The sequence below is a fragment of the Triturus cristatus genome, chromosome 8 (assembly GCF_964204655.1).
Source record: "Triturus cristatus chromosome 8, aTriCri1.1, whole genome shotgun sequence".
NCBI classification, from domain to species: Eukaryota; Metazoa; Chordata; class Amphibia; order Caudata; family Salamandridae; genus Triturus; species Triturus cristatus.
The window spans coordinates 1,678,413,289-1,678,433,605 of NC_140591.1; the positions used below are offsets into that span (position 1 = coordinate 1,678,413,289).

The 20,317-nt window shown below is 42.4% G+C and overlaps 1 pseudogene across 1 annotated transcript in view; it reads right to left on the minus strand.

Moving 5' to 3' along the window:
- Nucleotides 1-733: 733 nt before the first annotated feature.
- The window catches only part of LOC146808580 (pepsin A-like), a 105,821-nt pseudogene continuing 86,237 nt past the window's right edge, over nucleotides 734-20,317 (minus strand). Inside the window, exon 8 of the transcript XR_014968036.1 lies at nucleotides 734-1,243. The product of XR_014968036.1 is annotated as a pepsin A-like (transcript). The remainder of the gene's footprint in view (nucleotides 1,244-20,317) is intronic.

The following is a 20,317-nucleotide window of genomic DNA, read 5'->3' on the forward strand; positions in this document are numbered from 1 at the left end:
GGTCAAGTGCAACTTGATGTTCCAAGTTGGCATTATATGTTTTAAGCACTATAAAGGTTTTTAATCTTTAAAAAATCATATTTACTGTTCTCTATGTTGGAGTATTCCTGTACTTGAGTAATCTTAAAAATACAAATATTTCCTATTTTAATATATTGGTGTGGGATTGTTATTGTGTGTTGTGTCTTACCTATTTAAGGTATTGGTGTTTTTGAAGGATTTACATACCTGTCTCCAGAGCTAAGCCTGCCTGCTCGCAGCCTGCTACCAAGGGTTGAGCCAGGGGCTAACGTAATGAGACCTTGACTGGACCTTATATTGAGTTGGTTGGCCTTATTGCTACTGTTGGTGCATACTTACCCCTACTAATAATTCACCTTCCAACATTGGTACACAAAATTAACTTTTATAATGTAATTTAATGTTTTTTTACAGATCCCAAAGTGTTCATCAAACATGTCAGACTTAAGATGCCATCACTGCATATATAATACCTGGCCACTCTGTTATTTCCTATTTTCAAGGTGTACTTGTTAATGTTATAATTATTAAATCATTGTAAAAGGGAAAATAAAATAAAACTGTAACATATTTGTGGTTAGAAAACTGGTTTTGTTGTCAACATAAGGGATTTTAATTTAGATTTGGAATACAATTACCAGGATACATTGCGTTCAGGTGTTCTAAAGTGATCGGCAGTTGAGGCGGCTTTAAAGTTTGATTCACAAGGAGCACAACTGCCTTGGCCTGAACTGCAGGTGTCTTCTCCTACTAATGCTCTCTTTGCATGCCCTGGACTACAAGAAGCCAACAAGGCCTCACCTTTGAGTCAATAGAACACCTGCTTGGCAGCCATCTTAGGAGGTGCATTGGTTGTCACACGCTTTCCGTCTCTACTATTGTTTGTTCCATCACATTGACCTTTAGTCCACTTTCAAGAGATATTCTATTAACAACCTCTTTTTAATGAAGACCGAGTTTTTCTGTTGATTTATTCATCAATAGCTTTTTTGTCTGATTTACTCTATGTTGATTTTCCCAATGTTTGTCAACCAGTCATGGTGTTTCGGCCCAGTCTCTCCCTGATGAATCTGGGACATTTGTGGACGCTTCTTCTTCAGTTGCTGGAAGCCAGGCCAACGGCATTGTTTGCGCTGTCGAACACAACATAGTACTCTCTGATGAAGATATCTCCGAGGACCCAGAAGCGATGGTTGGGATGGATCTTCACGTTGCATTGTGTCTGTGGGAAGACAGAAAGTGGCCATTCAATAAAGGTTGCGTGGTAATTGGATGCTTTTCTCTGGTTTACTCAATTTTAAGCATTTTTGGAATTGCATCCTTGGGATAAATGTTTTAGATCAATGCTTCATCAATATGCACAGAGCCACATAGTCGACTGAATCTTCGTGGACAGCTATTTCACTATATTCTCTTGTGTGAGACCTCTCTGGAGCCCATCAAAAGATAACAGGATCATGTCTTTCTGGTGGGTGATGTCTATTGTAATGTCTTAGCCCACCAGAGAGGGATCAGCTTTGAACATCTCTAGCACAGTTGCTGAAGAACAAAGGAGGCCACCTGAAGAACCACCTCAAATGTGTCAGCAGTGGGTTTAGGAGTGGAATAAACCCATTGATAAATACGGCCCCCGATGTACCGAGCACCCTCAAGTGGTGTCATGGAAGAGATGGAATGGGACCTTGATGACACAATTGTCACTATTTTTCATTTTCATTTAACAAAATGTAAATGAGCATCACATATATTCTAGTATGATTTTGGATTATGTGTGCCATAATTCATTACTTCACATAAATAATAATTCATAGTTAGTTAACGTAACTATAGTCACTGTAGGTTTCTATTTGAAAGGCTCATTTTAAATGAAATGCATTTCTGCTCGCTGGGCATATTCTGTTCTCTTGCTTCCAAGCCACGTTTCACATGTGTTCTTCTAAACTGTGCTGTGATTGGTAGGTTGTGTGTGTGAAGCTCATTGGACGTATCTTTTATTGAGCTGGTCAGAAACTCTTAGAACCTTCGTGTGAGACAACCAGTGGATGTGAGTGCTTCCTTGTGGGATATCTATAAAGATGATGACGCTGAAAGTCTTCCCTCATATGATTCGTGAGAAGAGGGCGGACACTGAGAGTTTCACTTAATGTTTACTTTTGATTGGTTCTTTATCTTTGGGAACTGTAGGAGTGTCTACCTTGTTGAACTTCATGATTGAGTTGTTTATTTCCTGTTCTTGGTAGTTAAACCTGCTTCTGTCCACCTTTGATGGTGATTGTCCCTTTACCTTTAGAGACGTCACATCTTTGCTGCCCCTCCACATGAAATAAGGGCTGGCATGAATTATATCCTTCTGTGTTCCTTTGGTACCTGTTACGGTTGGAAACATATGCTATTTTATACCATGCTGCTACAGTAATTAAGCCATTACTGGCTATATTACAAATATACCGACCAATACGAACTCTAACAGATATCGGCTTTCTGGTGAAAGTCCAGTTAATGGTGTAAGTCATGGTACTAAAAACAAGCCATTACTGGTTATACGACATATAGACCATTACATGCATACCTGCTAATACGAATTATAACAGGTATTGTCATTCTGGTGAAAGTCCAGTTAATGATGAAAGTCCTGCTACTAAAAAATCTAGCTTGTCTAATTTTTATTCACAGGGTACAAAAACATGTATTTTTCTTATAGGCAGGAATTTATCATGGTCTCCTCCTGATCTTCTAATCTCTATTGACCCCATTCCAAGCTCTGACAGGTGGACTCTTCCTGTGGTTACATAACTGGTACTTTCATCACATTGATACATATATATTTACCGCAGTACCCATAATACTTTGTGTATTCACTTATACCCACTTTTCAGTCTTACTTACCACAGGTGCCACCCAGCTTTCATATCAACACTGTTTTTGTATTTCTGACCAACTGCTGTCACGTCTAAATAAAGCAAATATTTTGGACGACCAACTCCCTTGTATGGTCCACAGATGAGACTATACAGATAACCACATGGTATTTTTACCCTTATAATTTCACACTTATAACATTTGTCCTCATACTTTCCTTGCCCGTTTTTCTTTCACATTGCCCACACCATTGACACTTCAAGAGCACTGAATATACAGCACCTGCTATCAGTAGAGTGTGATCTACATCTGCACATGAGACCATAGGTTGGTTCTATGATACACAATCAATAATCCCCCTTTCTTTGGACTCATATCCAACTGTAAGGGGTTACTAATTTTATGTCGTTGCTTACGGTCATTATTAGACTATTAGTGGCTGTCCAGCTTTACCGGGCCACGTCCACGATGCCACGTTATCTTCTCAATCTGCAACAGTGGATGCAAGAACTCACCATTGACTTATGTTGCATGGGTGCATGATCTTTCGAAGCTCTTGTAAGTCTTGTAATCTTTTTTTTAAATCCGAGAACCTTTAAAACTTCTCTTGCAGTGGAGTAACTTATTTGATTATTCCTCGGGTTCTATGTTAGACACCTACACTTTTTACCATGATTTCATATTTGGCTAGGTCAGTGCCTTTTCTCTCTTTTGTCCTACTGGGCATCTTTCATCTTTTTTTAATCACTGGGTGGATATTGGTGTTAATGGTCCTATTTAAACCTAATACTTCACGCTTTTTATAAACTCCGGTATCAGAACAATCACTATCTACCTTTACTTTACCTTTACGATGGTTTTAGGACTAACTAATCCTTGCCCACTATATATACTTTGGGCTTTATGATGGTGTTCACCATTTATTCTGATCCTTCAACTCATCTATTTCTCTTTTCGAGCACGGGACGTATATAGCCTGTTCCTTTCCAGGGCACCTTAATAGAGATGTAACTTGCTTTTAAACATGTCTAATATTTAGAAATATATTTGTCTGGTCATATGTTTGTAAACACCCACATCCTTGAAAAAGTCACCTTGTGATGAAACACGTGTCGACTGTTTTTTGCTGTTTCCAGTGCGTATGTACAGATAATCACAGATTATTGCCTTCTGTCTACAATAAAGAACAAATCTAAAACTTCCACAAGAATCCTTACTCTATGAACTAAAAACTCCTTTGGACTTCTACTGAGTACTTTGGTATCTTTTTTGATATTCTCTTGAGACATGATGCTTCCTTTATTTCTGCTCATAGAGTTAATCTCTCTAGAAAAACACTTTCTTTTGGAAGGGTTTATTTTGCTGATACCTGTTCCAACTCCACTTCTGAAACCTTAGTTTAGGATTAGGGAGTCTCCCTTCAGGGGAACTGAAACTTTTATGATTTGCCTTCAATAATCTTTACATAACGTGGATTTGTATTTTCTATTGTGATATCTTAGATTACATTGACGGCTGCTTTAACCAGGTGATTATTCATTCAAGGCTGATTTGACTGATTTCAGGTTGTACATTTTTAATCTGCTAGTAAACATTCATGGTTTGAAAATTCAAAACTATCATTTAAACATGCTTTGCTGCTATTGGACATGCTACTGAACTGTTGACGCTAAGCCTCAATTCGAGTAAAAGATTCACCACCTGGCTACAGCGGAGACTTGAGATTTGCACTAAGCCTTTGCGCTCTGCAAACGCCATTCTCATCTGCTCCATCAGCTTCACAGAAATAGACATCCGGGGGTTATTGGGCAGAAAGGAGTTCACATGAACGATCATAGCAGAAAGCAGAACTTACTCCTTATGAATGATTTTTCACTTTCCAGAATTAAAATTGCCAACTGGTCCTTTTTAGAAACACGTCGCAGAAAGATCAGGATTTATAAGCCCTCAGTGGCATATGTACAAGCACTGGCGATAACTATTGCAAACGCTAGTTAGCGGCAGTATTTCTATCTCCGCTTCCTGCTGAAAACTATCGCCATGTTAACAGCGTATTAACAACACGTCACTACATGGCGATAGTATCAGGGATCACGTTGAAAACTGCCGCTAACATTAGCGCGATGGCGATAGGAATTCCGGTGTAAGCGGGGAAAAACTACCGATAGGCCCATTAGCAGCAAAAAAAAACTCACGTTAGTCAGCCCAACGTGAGTTTTTTTGGCCTCTAATGCAACAAATTGCCTATCAGTCAACCTCCAATAGAAAATAGACATAAAAACGAATAAAATGCAGAATGGGGCAGCCAGGGCCAAGTGCAGCACACATCAACAACCTCTGCAAGCAACCCAACATCCAGGATGACCAGGATGAGAGCCAGGATGCCTCGCTGGACCTGCGTGGAGCCTGGATGCCTTGCTGGACCTGTGTGAAGCCTGGATGCCTCGCTGTACCTGCGTCTTGACTCTGGATGCCTCGCTGTACCTGGGTCTGGAGCCTGGATGCCTCGCTGGACCTGCATCTGGCGTCTGGGTGCCTCACTGGTCCTGCGTCTGGAGCCTGCATGCCTCACTGGACCTGCATCTGGAGCCTGGATGCCTCGCTGGACCTGCGTCTGGAGCCTGCATGCCTCGCTGGACCTGCCTCGGCAGCCTTGAGTGGGATGCGGAGGAGCTGTGGAGTCGATGAGCAATGTCAGTAGACATTGAGGCACTAAATCGCCCGTACCTGGCGGTGAAGTCTGGCTGGTCGCATGGAGACACATTGCTGTCCTATGTGAGAAGACCGCCTTACACCCCTTGGAGCTGTGAATGGTAGAGGCGCCCCTGCGCACCAATGTAGGGGGGTCTGCATTTCATACTACAATCCACCACTACGCCGGGGTGCACGGAGGGGATTACCAACGGTGGGGGCCGCCTCTCTGCATCACCGGCCGGATGATGTTGGGCTGGCCGGACACCGTGGAGGGTGAGGCCCCTGAGCTGCGCAGAACTTGTGTGGCGGGAGCGCTGCAATTTCACGCCTAAGGGGATCCTGCAGCATCAACAGCATCGGGAGGTTCAACAGCGGACTTGGCGGTGACTGCTGTACCCACGCTTGTGAAGTCCCACCTGACTAAGGCTCCTGCTAGCAGAGTAACAGATTCGGAGAGAGTGCAGAGTATTGCGCCACGGTGTCAATGTCCAGGTAAGGAGAAAGTGGAACGCATAGCGCAGGATGCCTAGCGGTGGAGTCACCCAGGCCTAGCACACGTAGATGATGCACTCCCAGTGTCGACTCATCTGCTATGGTGGAAGAGCGCCGCCCTACTGCTTACAAGCAGTGCATAGGAGAAACAATCATTACATAATGATAATTTACTGATGTAATCGTGCCATGTATCCTTTGCATTAGGACTTCTCCAAGCACAGAGCAGGGCATCGGTGGATTGGCATGTCCACTCAAGTGTGCAATGACTGTTTGGTCGGCCCACTCAGGCCGCCCAAAATAGTCATGCTCATTTCCCTGTTCGAAATGCAGGGGTGCATTACAGGCTGCATGGAGAACATTCCCACCCCTCCAGCCCCTGGCTGAATGCCGTGTCCCGTTGCCAATTACCAATCCCGGCCGCATCGCAGCTTTGTGATTGGCTCAGGGGAGGGAGCCTGGCTGCCTATTTGCTGTTCCTGGAAGCAGATGCAGGAGAGCAGGAGCAACGAAGACACAGGACCCGGCTTCAAAGTAAGACTTCGCTCTTTAAAATATTTACAACACCCGCTCACACACCGCCGCGTCCACACCCATCCTGTGTTCTTTGCGGTGTTTACCACCTCCCAGCTGTCCAGACCCCCAGCACTTCCTAATGGCGGCCGCTGTGCACCCATGCGCAGCGGGAGTACTACTCGTGTGCCAAAGGTACATACGTAGTTACGACGCATGCCATTACATCGCATTCTATTCCAAAGCATACTAAGACTAGGCATATTGCAACAGTAGGGAAGGTGTTGCATAGCGGAGACATAAAAATTACTATTTCCACTTCAGTGAGTGATACCCAAAAACTAACCTTTGCACCCCAAACCAAACTGTGAACCCTAAAATTCCTTTTTGAGTCCCCCAAAAGACACCCTAAAAATCACATTTGACTCAAATGCACACCCGCATTTTCATGATTGACCCAAAAACACACCCCAATTTTCCAATATTACCTGAGAATACCCCCCATATTTCAAATCCGACATCCGAAAGCCAAACCCATCTGAGAAACTTAAAATTACCCCAATACTGACCTGACAATGCATTGTAATTGAATGCGATGTTAAGGCACCTGTGTTGTCGGAGTTGCGTTGGTAACCATGTAATGCCTGCATTGTACTAGACGTCTCCAGTGCCAAAGGCAAGCCATAGGCAAGCCTGTCTGCGTCCGTCTGCCCCTGGACCACGCTCAGCACCAAGGACCCTTTCTCTTGGACACTCCACCGCTACGACGCCAGCACCCTCCTCGCCATCAACCCTGGATACCACCTCGACTGTCAAGACAAACCTCTGCTCTGGCCCGGACATTGCCATCGCCATCACTGGCGGCTGAAGTATCACCCGCAAGGACCACCCCGACCATCCAGGAGGAGGCATTGCCATCACCTACAGAAGCACACTCCGACTGACCACTCACTCTAATGACCCAACGGCGACCATGGACCACCTTAACTCCCAGATCCGGACCAACCCCAAGCACATCCTCTGCGGCACCCTCATGTGCAGGCTTCCCGGGCCATGGCCCCCATTCTCCGATACCATTGTATACCTCATTGCACTCCAGGCTCTCCCATCCACTGACAACATCCCACTCGATGAACTCAAGTTCCACCTGGACAACCCCAATGACCAGAACACCACCCCTTCCTGGGGAAGGTCCCCTACCTCAGACGCAAGCAGCAAGTCACCGCAACAAGTCACATAGCAGGCCACAAGGTTGAGCAGGTCACCACCACCAGCGGGAACTTCAGCTACAGCCACAACACCGGACTCTCCTGGACCGACCCTCATTTTATACATCACGTCTTCACCTTGCCCACCGGACGCCACCGCCATCATCGCCGGCCCTCACAGCTGGAGCAAGGCCACCGAAGAACATCTCATCAACTCGCTCCACAGCACCACTCTGCCAACGCTGGCAAACGATGACACTGCAGCGCGCAACCGCCACCAATGGATCTCCAACTGCGCCGACACCGGGCACCCGTCAAAAACGGCACTGTGCCAGTACCTTCCACCTGCCTGATGGCAGGCGTGAGGCTGACACAGTGCCACAGGGATAGGCTGGCCCCTATGTAATGCTGCACTTGCGTTAAGGTTGTGACACGACTGCAGCAATGAGTGACTTTAGTGCCGACAGATACGTCAGAATTCCAGACGTATCTGTCATTACTTGCGTCATGGAGCACTGTCCAGTGAATACAGTGCATCCATGGTGTCGCAAGAAGGGCGTAGTAAGAAGAGTTCCAACGCTATTTTCTGGACTTAAGTCCCAGCTGCTAACGGCCTTTAGCGGCTGTTTTTTAACGTATCACGGGTCCGAGCGATCATTGTAAATATCACGAAGTGGGGTTAGCGAGCGTTCTTACACGGGAACACCTACCTTGCATGTCATTTGCGATAGTTATCGCTAACATGGGTGGCGATGCGGAAAGCAGCAGGTTTCGCCTGAAAGCTGTCGCTTATGGCTGTTATCGACAGCTTGTTAATAGGGCAATACAAATATTGCCGCATTAGTGGCAGAAAAGTGCCGCTAACGTGGCATTAACTCGTTGTACTTATGCCCCTCAGTGTGCCATTGACTTGCAGTACGTCACCAGCATATCATACTGTTCAAATGTGTAAAGAAAAGTAGTAGTGTTTATTTGGTAGTAATAGTTGCATAGAAATGTAGGTCTGTAATCCTTTTGTCGTTGGGGGATATTTACTATAAAATGTTGGTGCACTGTGTTTACTCCAAAATTGCTAACGCCACACTTTGACATTTTTTAAATGCAGTGATGCATGCCGTATTTACAAAAATTAGGCGCACCCCTGCGTGTTTCCTAGAGATGTTGCAAGGGTGCCTGCGCTGCAGGGGGGATTGTTTATGTGCAGAAAGAGACACCTTCCTGCACATAAACAATCTTTATAGGCGACTTGCTGTTTCTACGTGTGCCGCTGAATGCAGCATACATAGAAAAAGCAAAATAGGAGAAGAAATTAATAATTGCTCCTCGTATCACCATCCTAGGACCAGGATTTACCTGGCCTTAGTTTTTGGCGCTGCCTCATCCTTGTAAATATGGGGCAGCATCAAAAAACAATGGGTGTTGCGGTGGAACGCCCACAGCAACACCCATTGCCCGCCCCTTTGCCGCAGCGGACTGCTGCGGAAAGGGTCATATTTACAATGTGGCGTTAAGCTACGTTAAGTGGCTTAACGCCACGTTGAAGAATATGGGGTAGGGGGCAACGCCACCGGAGCATCAGAAAAGCGACGCTCCAATGGCATTAGTGGCGTGTAAATATGCTGCAATGTGTCTTCAGTATAGGTCATGAAAAGCCTTCTGGAAGGTTCACACATCTGCCAACCACTGACACTTGTCACACAGTGTCAGTTATTGACAAAGAAACACTTGTTTGCCTCTTCTTAAGTGAGCCCGCCCTTAATGGTTCTGAACACATTTGGAAAACCCAAGAGATGGTTAAAAGTGCTAAGTTGCTGCTAAATTAGGTGCAGATCCATCAAACTGGGCTAAAGCTATCAGTAAATCGAAAATGTATTAACGCCCTTTTAATGTTGTCCCCCCACCCTGTGCCATGGACATGCACAAAACCTGAATTACCCACAGTGGGTGTCACTTGTTAACCGCCTGCGGCATTTGTTGCAGATTCGTCAAAAATACTAAGGACAGAAACAAATGAAGATATTATTGGCCACTCCTGAACTCTGCTCCCACCTTGATGGATTGGCACAAAGCTTGGCAGACCAATAGGAAACCAATCCTTCTCAGCTTCTGACCAATAACGGGCACATTCATCCCACAGGGCCAGATGTATTAGCAAATGGGCACAATTTTGCATTCCCTTTTTAACTTTCTCCATTTAATGATTCTGCACAAAAATTTAAAAATGACAAACAAAACATGAACTAATCGTAATATTTGCGAAATGTCATGCATATTCATGAAGCAAATTAATAAAGCCCACCCGGCAACTTTTTCAAAATGCTAATATCTCGAAAACTATTGCCACTGGCCACAAAGGCATGCTCCCTGACTAACGTTCTACTGCATGCCACACTTAGCATAAATCTATGGAGCAGTTTCTGCTGCAGCTGCTAGCACATTTTCGAGTGGTAGCTAAGAGGGGAACTATGGGGCATATTTACAACGAGGCGATACAAAATTATCGCTGCTTTAGCGGCCGTTTTCGGCCGAAAAGCGGCGATAATTGTATCGCTATATTAGCAAGGTCACGCTAACGCGTGAAAGCTTGCTTTAGCGTGGGGATTTCTAACGCCCAGCTTTGCATCTCTAATGAGATGCAAAGTGGGCGTTCCTGACCTGACATTACAGGAGAAATGTCGCTAAGCGACATTTCTCCTATCATCAAGTCCCACGCTATGAAGCATAGCGTCAGGAAAAGTAGCGATAACACCTGTTATCGCTACTTTCCTAACACCTGCTTCAGGACTGACTTAGCCATGATATCCTATGGAAGGAGGATATCATGGCTAAGTTTGCCTGTCCCTATCAACAAGCTAACGTGAGATTATTGCTAGGTTTCCAGCGATAATCTCACGTTAGCCAGTTAGCGCTAGGATTTTTATCGCTGATGAGATAAGCGTTGCTAATAGCACGCTATCTCAGCGACAAAAATCGGCGCTAGCCGGCGATAATTATCCGAGCGCTAAATGCGCTCAGCAATAATTATCACCGGTTGTTGTTGATATGCCCCATAATCCTTCTGACCCATACCCTCTTAACTTTTTTTTCCTCCTGGAAGTGAAGTAAAAATCACTCTTTCACTATATTTTCCGCTAAGTTTCTTTCAAGGGCTGGGCAACATAAAGACCTGTCCACGAACATTGCATAGGGTTATAAACAAACAGGTTATCATTTGGGGAAGATTCATGACCTATCAAAGAAATAATTTAGACCAGGGCTTATCCCCTAGTACCTTTGGTACAAAGCAGACAGGCTTCATTCAGGAAGATATGTCAAGTATTAAAAAGAGTAAACCATTTGCAAAACCAAAACACATCACAATAATAAAATCCCACAACCAAATCCTAAAACTTTATGAAAAGGTAAAATAAATATGACACCAAAACACCAAACATCCAATATGGGGGGAAGAGTTAAAGCTTGATGGCAAAAATTGCCAGGAAAAATTAAAGCGCCAACCAGAAATCACTCTTTGTAGTTGACTGAAAGCTAGTGCGCAACTTCAGCTGACAGCACTGGGATAAAGGTCAGATACACCAGGAGGGTTGTTCCAGTCGAAGATTTTACCTTCTAACTTAGTTTCCTTTATAAAAGGCGAAATCCTATAGCAGGGCTGTATTGGTTGAAATAGTTTCGAGGTCCCACTGAAGCCACTTGTTTTGGTGGGAAAAGGACAGAACGGGAAAATTCAACTTTTAAAGCCACAGAAGCCTACTCATCGGACTGACACTTTCTGCACCTTTGCCAGATCCACATGTTTAACTTTACACTTTGTCTCATTTTTTGACCTCCAAATTTTCCAAAATCATTGTGAATTCTGGCTGAAGCACCAGAGAACTTGGAAATCTAAAATTGTTCTTAGTCTCCACTTTGAAGACATTCTTGTACAATTTCTCTTTGCCACTTCTAAAGCTTCCAGGATCACAGGAACCACACCTGAGGATCGGGACACACTTAAGCAAAGGCCACCAGCAAGGTCCAGTCCAGTTTCAGTTGTAACTGGTCCACTAGTCACTCCACGAAAAGACCTCTTGCATATTTTTATGTCCCTGTAACCTTACAGGAGGGCAGCCAACTGGCCCTTGGAGTTCACTTTAAAGTCTTAGGTTCATGTGGGAGCTGATCTAGCAGCACAAGTCTCAACACAAGATACAGACCGCAGGTCCAGTCTCTTGTGTTCTGCCACAGGTCAGGGAACATTTCTGCAGAGCTGGGATAAGGTGCTACTTGTGATCAGTTCACTAGTCAGTAGGTAGGGGTTACTCCTGGTCAATCCTTGACCAATGAGCTACACACTCCAAAGCAGAAACCTTCCTACATTTGTAGCGCATCCTGTTTGCCTCACTACAAACTGTACCACAGTGTACCATTTTCAATAACATCCAACATAGCAAAGTCTTTGTGCCCCTAAAGGCAGCTTGTGGCACGCCGAGGGGTGTGCTTAAAGTAATTAGCAGTCCCCTCCCACACAACCACTCCAAACTCATACTGAGGCCTAACTGCCTCCTCCACTGAACCTAATGCCAGGAGGCTAACATGTATACTGGGATCAAAAGCCCTTTCTTTTCCATTATTCCCTTATCACTAAGTTGTAAAAGAACAGGTCTCACATAGGTTGATTTTGAGTTAGTGAAGCAAAGAAGGGCTCACCAGCCAGTTGCAGTAAGACCAATTGTATTTAGCATGCAGTGGCTTCATGTAGGAAAAGAATAACCTTTTAAAAGTTCCCTTTTCCATATAATTATCAAAATTCAATGTTATCCTTGAATTTAATTTTGAATAAATATTGAAAACAGCTTATTTCAAAACAAAGATATTAGATTAACACAATAATTGCACTTTAGCTTTTTCTTCATAGACCCAACTGCCATTCTAACAGTAAAAATAGCTTTTGGAGGCTGGTCACTGTAGGGAGTCAGTAACGTTTTACATGTTCCACTTTTAAATACCAGCCCACCATGTCTGGCTATCTGGCCTGCTTGGGGAAACTTAAATAATATTGAAAAGTAGGCATTCCCTCCTTTCAAAAATATTATTTTCATAGGTTGCCTGCAGGGTTAAAAACTTTAAAGGTTAAAAAGAGTTGAGCTAAACTTGTATGCCTGAAGCCATGTTTTCCTTCTCAGCCCGGTGAATGGCACAACAGGAGATACTGTCAACAGTTAACTTTCTACACCATGTGCGCATATTCTTCCACCATGTACAATCACCTTACTCGAAAGTCAAAAATGACACTTGGGGACTAACTAATTTTAACCATATTTTAGGGGTCAGAGCCCAATAAGGGTGATCATAAAAAGGTGTCACTTTCTCCCAGGGGTTTGTTAGGGCATTCTTACCAGACACTGTATTATTTAACTATTAATTTGTTGCAAAACACGTATTTCAGACCTGGCACCATTGGCGTGGGTCACCTTTCCATTTTTTGCTGTTGCCTCTGATGTTTTTGCTGGTTTTAGATACTTTGGGCACTGTGTCACTGCTATTCAGTGCCACAGTGCAAGAGCTCCCTGTGTTAAATTGATGTATGTATTAGTGACTTCATGATTGGTTTATTTGGTTTACCTGTCAGACCCCAGTACAGTGCACTGCGTGTGCCCAGGGCGTGTAAATCAAATGCTGCTGGTGCGCTTGCAGCACTGATTGTGCCACCCACCGGGGCAGCTTGTAAAGTGTGTCTCAGGCCTACCATTGCAGAGCCTGTGTGCAGTCTGGTACTGCCATGTTGACCTGGCAAGTGCACATACTTGCCAAGTCCCCAACCTTGTGGTACTGTAAAATTCAGAACCACATTGGAGGCATGGCCCCACCATGCCGATTTTGGTGTCAACGAACCGCAAATGACAAATGCGGTATGTACGAGTGTTTTCGTCATGTTTCTCCGATGAATTCACCATGTACACGATATTACATATCGAATCCTCGGGTTCCATTTTAGAATGCTAGCCATTTTGTGGTTGCCCTCACATAGGCTGCGCTCTGAGGCCATGCCTAGGCCTAAAGGACACGTACATCTTCTGTGACTTCTCTGTGACCTGTGCAAACTGACTCCGCTGCCCGAGGTCAATCCTGTCCGGCCAGTTCCTATTATCCGCGGCCTAATGTGATTAGCATCAGGGCTCACACATCATAAAGTCCTTGTTTCCACACGATCTCTGACTAAGCTATTTCACACCTGACTCTGTTTCCTACTTTATGGCTTGTTTTACGAGCAGGAGGTGCCCGTTTTATTGGGGTCTGCTGATATCTGATGAGGGTTCTGAGCCTTGCTGGGTTAAATGATAGTGGGCTGAACAAGCTGAAATGTGGGATTGTCATCATGACTCTGTTCCTTCTTTGAAGCGAAAATATGTGAATGACCACTTGTAAAACAGGGGCGGTGTTGCCCAAAGCGTAATATTCTGTATAAAAAAGAAGACTGGTTTTTGTTCTGGAGACTGCCGCGTTCAGTTGCTAAGGCTTCTGTGTGACGTAGTCTCACTCATTTGAGTTTAATAAAGATGTCTTTTCATATTTCAGCTTCTTTTGCCAAGTTCTTTATTATATTACCATGAGAATGAGAATTTTTTAAGTACTCCAGTTGGCGCCCACTGTGGGGCTCATCAGCGAAGTGACTTTCTGCGGGAGTGATCTTGTCAGGAGACTGAAATCTACTGAGGAGGACAGAACAGGATTCTACCAAGAAGGTACTCTGTGCGCAGGGATTCTGGAGATTCTTTGATTATGCAGCCCAGTATATTTCTGATCTTCCTGATTTTGATCCTCCACATGATGTCACTCCTGACTGAGAACCCTTTTTTTTGGCATGCGTATTATAAAAGACCGTTAGGTCATGTAGAACTTGACAGTTAGAATTTGGATTAGTAAAAGTAAGAGTTAAGTATAAGTGGGTCGCTCCCAGTCCTTTGGTTCTTTGGGTCTTTGATTTGGTTATCGCAATTACCAAAGCCGAGGGGTTGGTTTCTTGGTTTTTGATTTGGTCATTGCAATTACCATAGCCAAGGGTCTCGTATATTTGCGAGTGTATTGGTAGAGATAAGCCCTTGAAGTTTGAAGCTAGATTAGTGAGCTATAAGATGCCTGATCTTAGCAAATTTGGAAATGTAGCTTTGGTTGAAATTTGTGTTGGCCAACTTCTGGTTTGTATAGGTTTGGATATGCGAATTGCAATTTGTGTAGGCAGGCAATGAGGAGATATTTCTCCATTTGGTTTAGTTGAACGGTGCACGTATGAAAAACACCTTAAGCACCATTTTGATTATAATACTTGCATTTTCCGCAGTATTTTTGGCATGCCTGTTTGTAAGCTCACATGGAAAAATGTGTTGCTTTTTTGGAAGGTACCATAGTGTGGGAAATATCTAAATAGGTTAAATTAAAAAAAACATATTTCTTCCTTGGTGATTTTGTATCCCCGGGGAATTAAAATATGACAAAATACAAAACAAGGATACTTTGTTCTGCGCAGTTTTATGAATCAAGATATGCAGAACGATTTTGTTTGGTGTTCTGCTAACCAAAGCTAGTGAATTAAGCGCATTCACTACTTCTTGGAGATACATCAGTCTGTTGGGCTGTTTATGCAGTCTTTTGGAACACTATTGAGAAGCGTTTCTTGTAAATATGACTTACAACTAGTATTTGCAAATGGTTTGGTTCAAGTATAGTCTGTGAGCTGTTCTTTCTTTCTGTCCTGAGTATTGATTTGTAAGTCAACTGTGTGTTTAAATGTCTATGTGGTTTTCTCATTAGTGCAACTCCTGTAAGTAAATTGTGACGGCGCTATTTATGAAAAATGGCTAAAGCGCGCTGTATTGTGTGTTTGACCCCTTTCTGTTTATGTCTGAAATGAGCTCAATGTGTGTTTGTGGGTCTTCTGATGTTTTCAGTCTGTTAAGTAAAATGTTGGTTAATTAATATTAAGTAGAAACTTAGAAAACATCCAGAAATGAACCGTGTGATGTGCTAAAATAGCTATATGTTGCTCTTTAATTTATAGAATGAGCAATTGTGCACATATACCAAACTGCCGTTAAATGCTTAAAGGATAAAATTAGAAACACATTCAATAGATATAAATAAGGCCCCAAAAACGAAATTATCTATTTTTGCAAAAATAAATAAATTTACAGCGTTTTTCTTAGATGCATTGTATTAGATGTTCACAGGCAAACTTTTCAGCTGCAGTATATTTGATAGGAATGTTCATTCAGCCAGCACTTTCCCAGTTAAACACGGGTGGAATTTTGCATAACCTTCCTTTTAAATGAAAGTGGTGCAAAAATGTGACGCGTTTCAAGTTGGGCTTATGCGCTTAGGCTTATGAGTTAATGTGTCCAAAATGATAGGCAAGGGATGCAGCTTGCTTTTTATATGTGGAATTATCACAAAAACTAATAATTGGTTGTTTTTAAAGAAAATTATTTAACATGGAAAAATTATTTTTAAAAAAATAACTGCTTTTCAAAATCGTTTTTTAATATTTATAAAGCTTAATACTCATACTAGGACCTCCTAGCATTAAAATTTGATTTAAGTTGTGTTGCATCACTAAAATGACAAGCATTCGTGTGTACAATTTTCCCTTGGCGCAGGCGCAAACAAACTCATTTTTATAAAGTATATGTTATTTTTTTCCAATGCCTGACTCATGGGTTATGTAATAGACATTCTGGTAATGCATATTATGCAGGAAAATTGTAGGATATTCGTTTTTTAATGCCTAAAATATCAAAGTCGAATTTGGGTAAAAGCACTGTTTAAACTGCATTTTCTTTCATTCGGAGTACTTTTTAAAGTGTCTCAGGCTTCAGTACATGCATACATTTAGGTTTGATATATATTTACAGGGTGTGCCTTCTTATGATTCAATGAGTCAATGTGCCAGTACAAAGGCTTGTTTTAATATCAGGGTTGAAGGTTCTAACTTCAGCTGGGCCTACTGAGACGTTCATTCATTTAAGGTTGATGAAATGTGTACCATTGCATAGGATTGCAACAAGCATTTAATCTAAAAACTGGTATGTGTGTTATTAAGTTTTGTGAATTATTCACAGTAAATGTAGTTTAATAATCTGGGAATAGAGATAATTTTTTAGCGCGCCTAAAAAGGAGAAATTATTTTTCAAAATAAAGTAAATTATTGCAAGTTAGGAGGAATTAGGAAGGCCTTCTGGCTTTGACAAATTCAGAGTGGCAGAAGCTGGGGGCTAGGAGAGCTGCAGAGGCTGGCTCAAGTCACGCTGCTGAGATGCTATCTTTAGTTTTCCCGTAAACAATGGAGTGGGCTGCCACGTTGACATTTATGACCTTTTAAATTAGGGCCTTGTCTCTGTGGAATGCAGAATGACCTTGCTACACGGCCTCTAAAGGTGGGCTTTCTGGTTTCTCCATAAGAACATCAATACAATTAAAGAACTTAATTCCAAAGGGAAAATATTGAAAAGGGGTTTCTTTGAAAGTCCAAACATCATGTTAAATGCTTTGCAGAACTGATACATTTGTGTCTCGCTCTAAAAAAATAGAATGATGCCTGCTAGTTGCTTTTACTTGACAGGAAACGAAGTGTTGCATTAAGTCTTAGAGAGCAAATAAGATGCAGCCCTTTTCTAAAATTGTGAAGGCTACATGCCTAAGTGAGAACGATTTGCCAATTAAGACTTATTTTTCACAGTGGAAATTGTAGGTGCCAAATTAATATGAAGTGTCAGTGTAAAGATTTTTACTTTTAGAAAGGTAAAAGTTAAGTGGCTGGATGTTGCAAGGACTGACAAGGGGGTACAGTTAAGTAATGGAAATTTATTTTTGTGTATTTGGTCCTATCATGAATTGTTCTTGCTGGTCCTGTATGTTAGAAGAGAAACAGTAAAGTTATATTTGACAGCAGATTTCCATTGCTTGGTGATCTGCTGTCAAAAGGAGGGTAAGGATTTTAAACCTGACAAATTAAACAGGCCCAAATATTGGGTTTTGGGCTGCAGGTTTACAGTGCATAAAAGTATATGACATGGTGTTGTGTGTCACCGCTTATTCACATATGCTATTGTTTTGTCTATGCTTTTTGTGCTTGATATACAGCAAGTATATCTGATGGCTGGACGTTTTGTGCGTTTTTATTATTTTTAAAATTTTTATGCATGTTTTTGTTCTCTTTGTTGCTGCTTTTGATACTATTATAAGGTTACCTGTGTTGTGAGGGGATGGTCATGACGATGCCCATCGCTACGCAACAGTTGGTTGAACTTGTTCTGGTTACTAAATTCCACAGATAATGATATTTCATGCTGTGAACATGAGAGACAACACTTCACCAGTGCATGTCTATTTGGCTATAATGGTATTTAAGGAAAATAAGAGAGCTATACAGGATCAAAGTGTGTCACCTGCAGTTAGTCACGTTACTGCCCCTTCCCTTAAAGGAACAGGCAGCCTTACATTTATGTATCCTTGATTGGACCTAAGGATGAAATTATAGATCTGTGACTCAAGGTGGCCTAATTTCTATATTACATTAGTTAATGATGTTCTGTTTCCTAAGTAGCATATGGCTTTTGTTCCTTAAAAGAAAAACCAGGTTTTCATTTTTCCCTGAAGAAGGAACTGGAATATTACCTAGGAGTATCGTATATGGTGTAGTCGCCAGCGGTAGAGTTAACATTTGTGTAACTTTGGCCTTTTGTGTATCACCCGCACTCTTGGTGTTGTGTCACATGCCTGACTATCACCCAAGTAAATTCGTGTTCTTCCTATAGATTTTTTTTTTTTCCTTTTGTTGCTTCTCCCCTGACCGATGTCGCATCATGCTTAGTTATTGGGGATTTTAGTTGTGTCCTAGTTCCAATTTCCTTTTCCGTATTCCTTTCACCAGTCAGCCCATTTATTATTGTAGGTGTATTGTTCAGGTTCACACTTCCAGACTGCAGTGATGCACCAGGGACCCCCATATTATGTAAAATTCCCTTTTGTATGACCAGACTGGTTTTCAAGAATTTTCCTTAGGCCTGCTTCAATGTTTTCCAGCCTGACTGTCAGGGTAGCGATAGACTGGTTAACTGACTCAATATTATAGTAAGACAAGTTTTCCATACCAATAGGAGATATCTTACGTTTACCCTTTTGAACATGACAAATTTTCAATGTCTATTTTTAATGTGGTTTTTACCCTTTTGTTCCTGCTGCTTTAATTTTTGGTGGGATCAGATGTGTTCTAATCATGCAAATATCAGGACCCTCTAGTTCTTGTCTTTTGTTTGCATATTTGACTATTAGCCTGTGTATTGCATAGTGCACCTGATGTGAAAGTTTTCTACATGCCCATGATAATCTGTACCATGTGATTTCTCTATTTAGATGTCCTAGATAAGGAATTTAGGAACACCTAGATGTAATCATTGAGATAAAAAATGTGTTTGCCCCATTAGACAATGCCACCATATGTGAAGACATCCATTTAGATAGAATTCTCGTGTAGTTATCTACCCTTAGATGATGGAGGCTCTCACACGGAAACCCAATTGAAAAGATTAGAGACACTGTTTTGCCTACTGCCTTTATATTTGTATTGCTTTTTGAGAATGACAGTGTATTCTAGACCAAAATTGTCCCATGGCGTGTGGCCACTCCTTTAAAGATCACAGGCCACCTGTTTGCAGTCCCCTTGTTATACAACGAACTGTTTAAAGCATCGCACTTGCTTCATCAGAAGGCGTTCAACATCAGAAAAGAAGGAGGAGCTGGTTTTGCCACAGAACCAGAATTTCAGTGCAAAGGAGCGCCTGTCATGTGCTGGTAACCTCTGACAGTGTGCAGTCCCTTGAGCCCCTTGGCCTGAGTTTTTGGCCACACACACCCCTCTTTTTCCTTTGCTCCAATAGAAGTGCAGTGCACCGGCGGATCCAAGATTGACAGAAGGCACTACATTCTGGTGCCCATGAAAGAGCAGCCTGAGCGTCCTCTGACACCGAATGATGAGTGTTGGAGCCTGAGAATGGTCCTGGGTCTGCACAAGATGATTTGTGCCCATGACCAATGAAGTTCAAAAATCAGGTAGGAGGGAGAAAGAAGGGCTTAGGTCCACTCAGCTTCCTTATCTCAATATATCAAAAAATCAATGGGAGAGTGGATCACTGGTCCTGGGAGAACCAGGGTATTGCATGGTTAGTACGTTGTACTGTTTAAGAAACCCTCATTCACGTTTGGTAAAGGATCGAGATTAGCGGTATATCTTGATTCTCCGCTAGATTTGTCATTAACGTGATCGCATAATCATTGGGTTAATCCAATGCTTCCTCCACCCGGAGGCTTTTACCACTGGTGGTCACAGTAGTGATCGTGAATAAAAAAGGTGAGGTGATTGTGGTGAAAAAGTTTTGTTTAAAAATCTCGTAAAGCCAGCAGATTTCTTTATTGGTACTGGATTCGGGATAGGTTTTAAAAAAATTCTTGTAATTGTGCACACATCAGACTTATTATGGTCTAGTGCACTTTTAAAA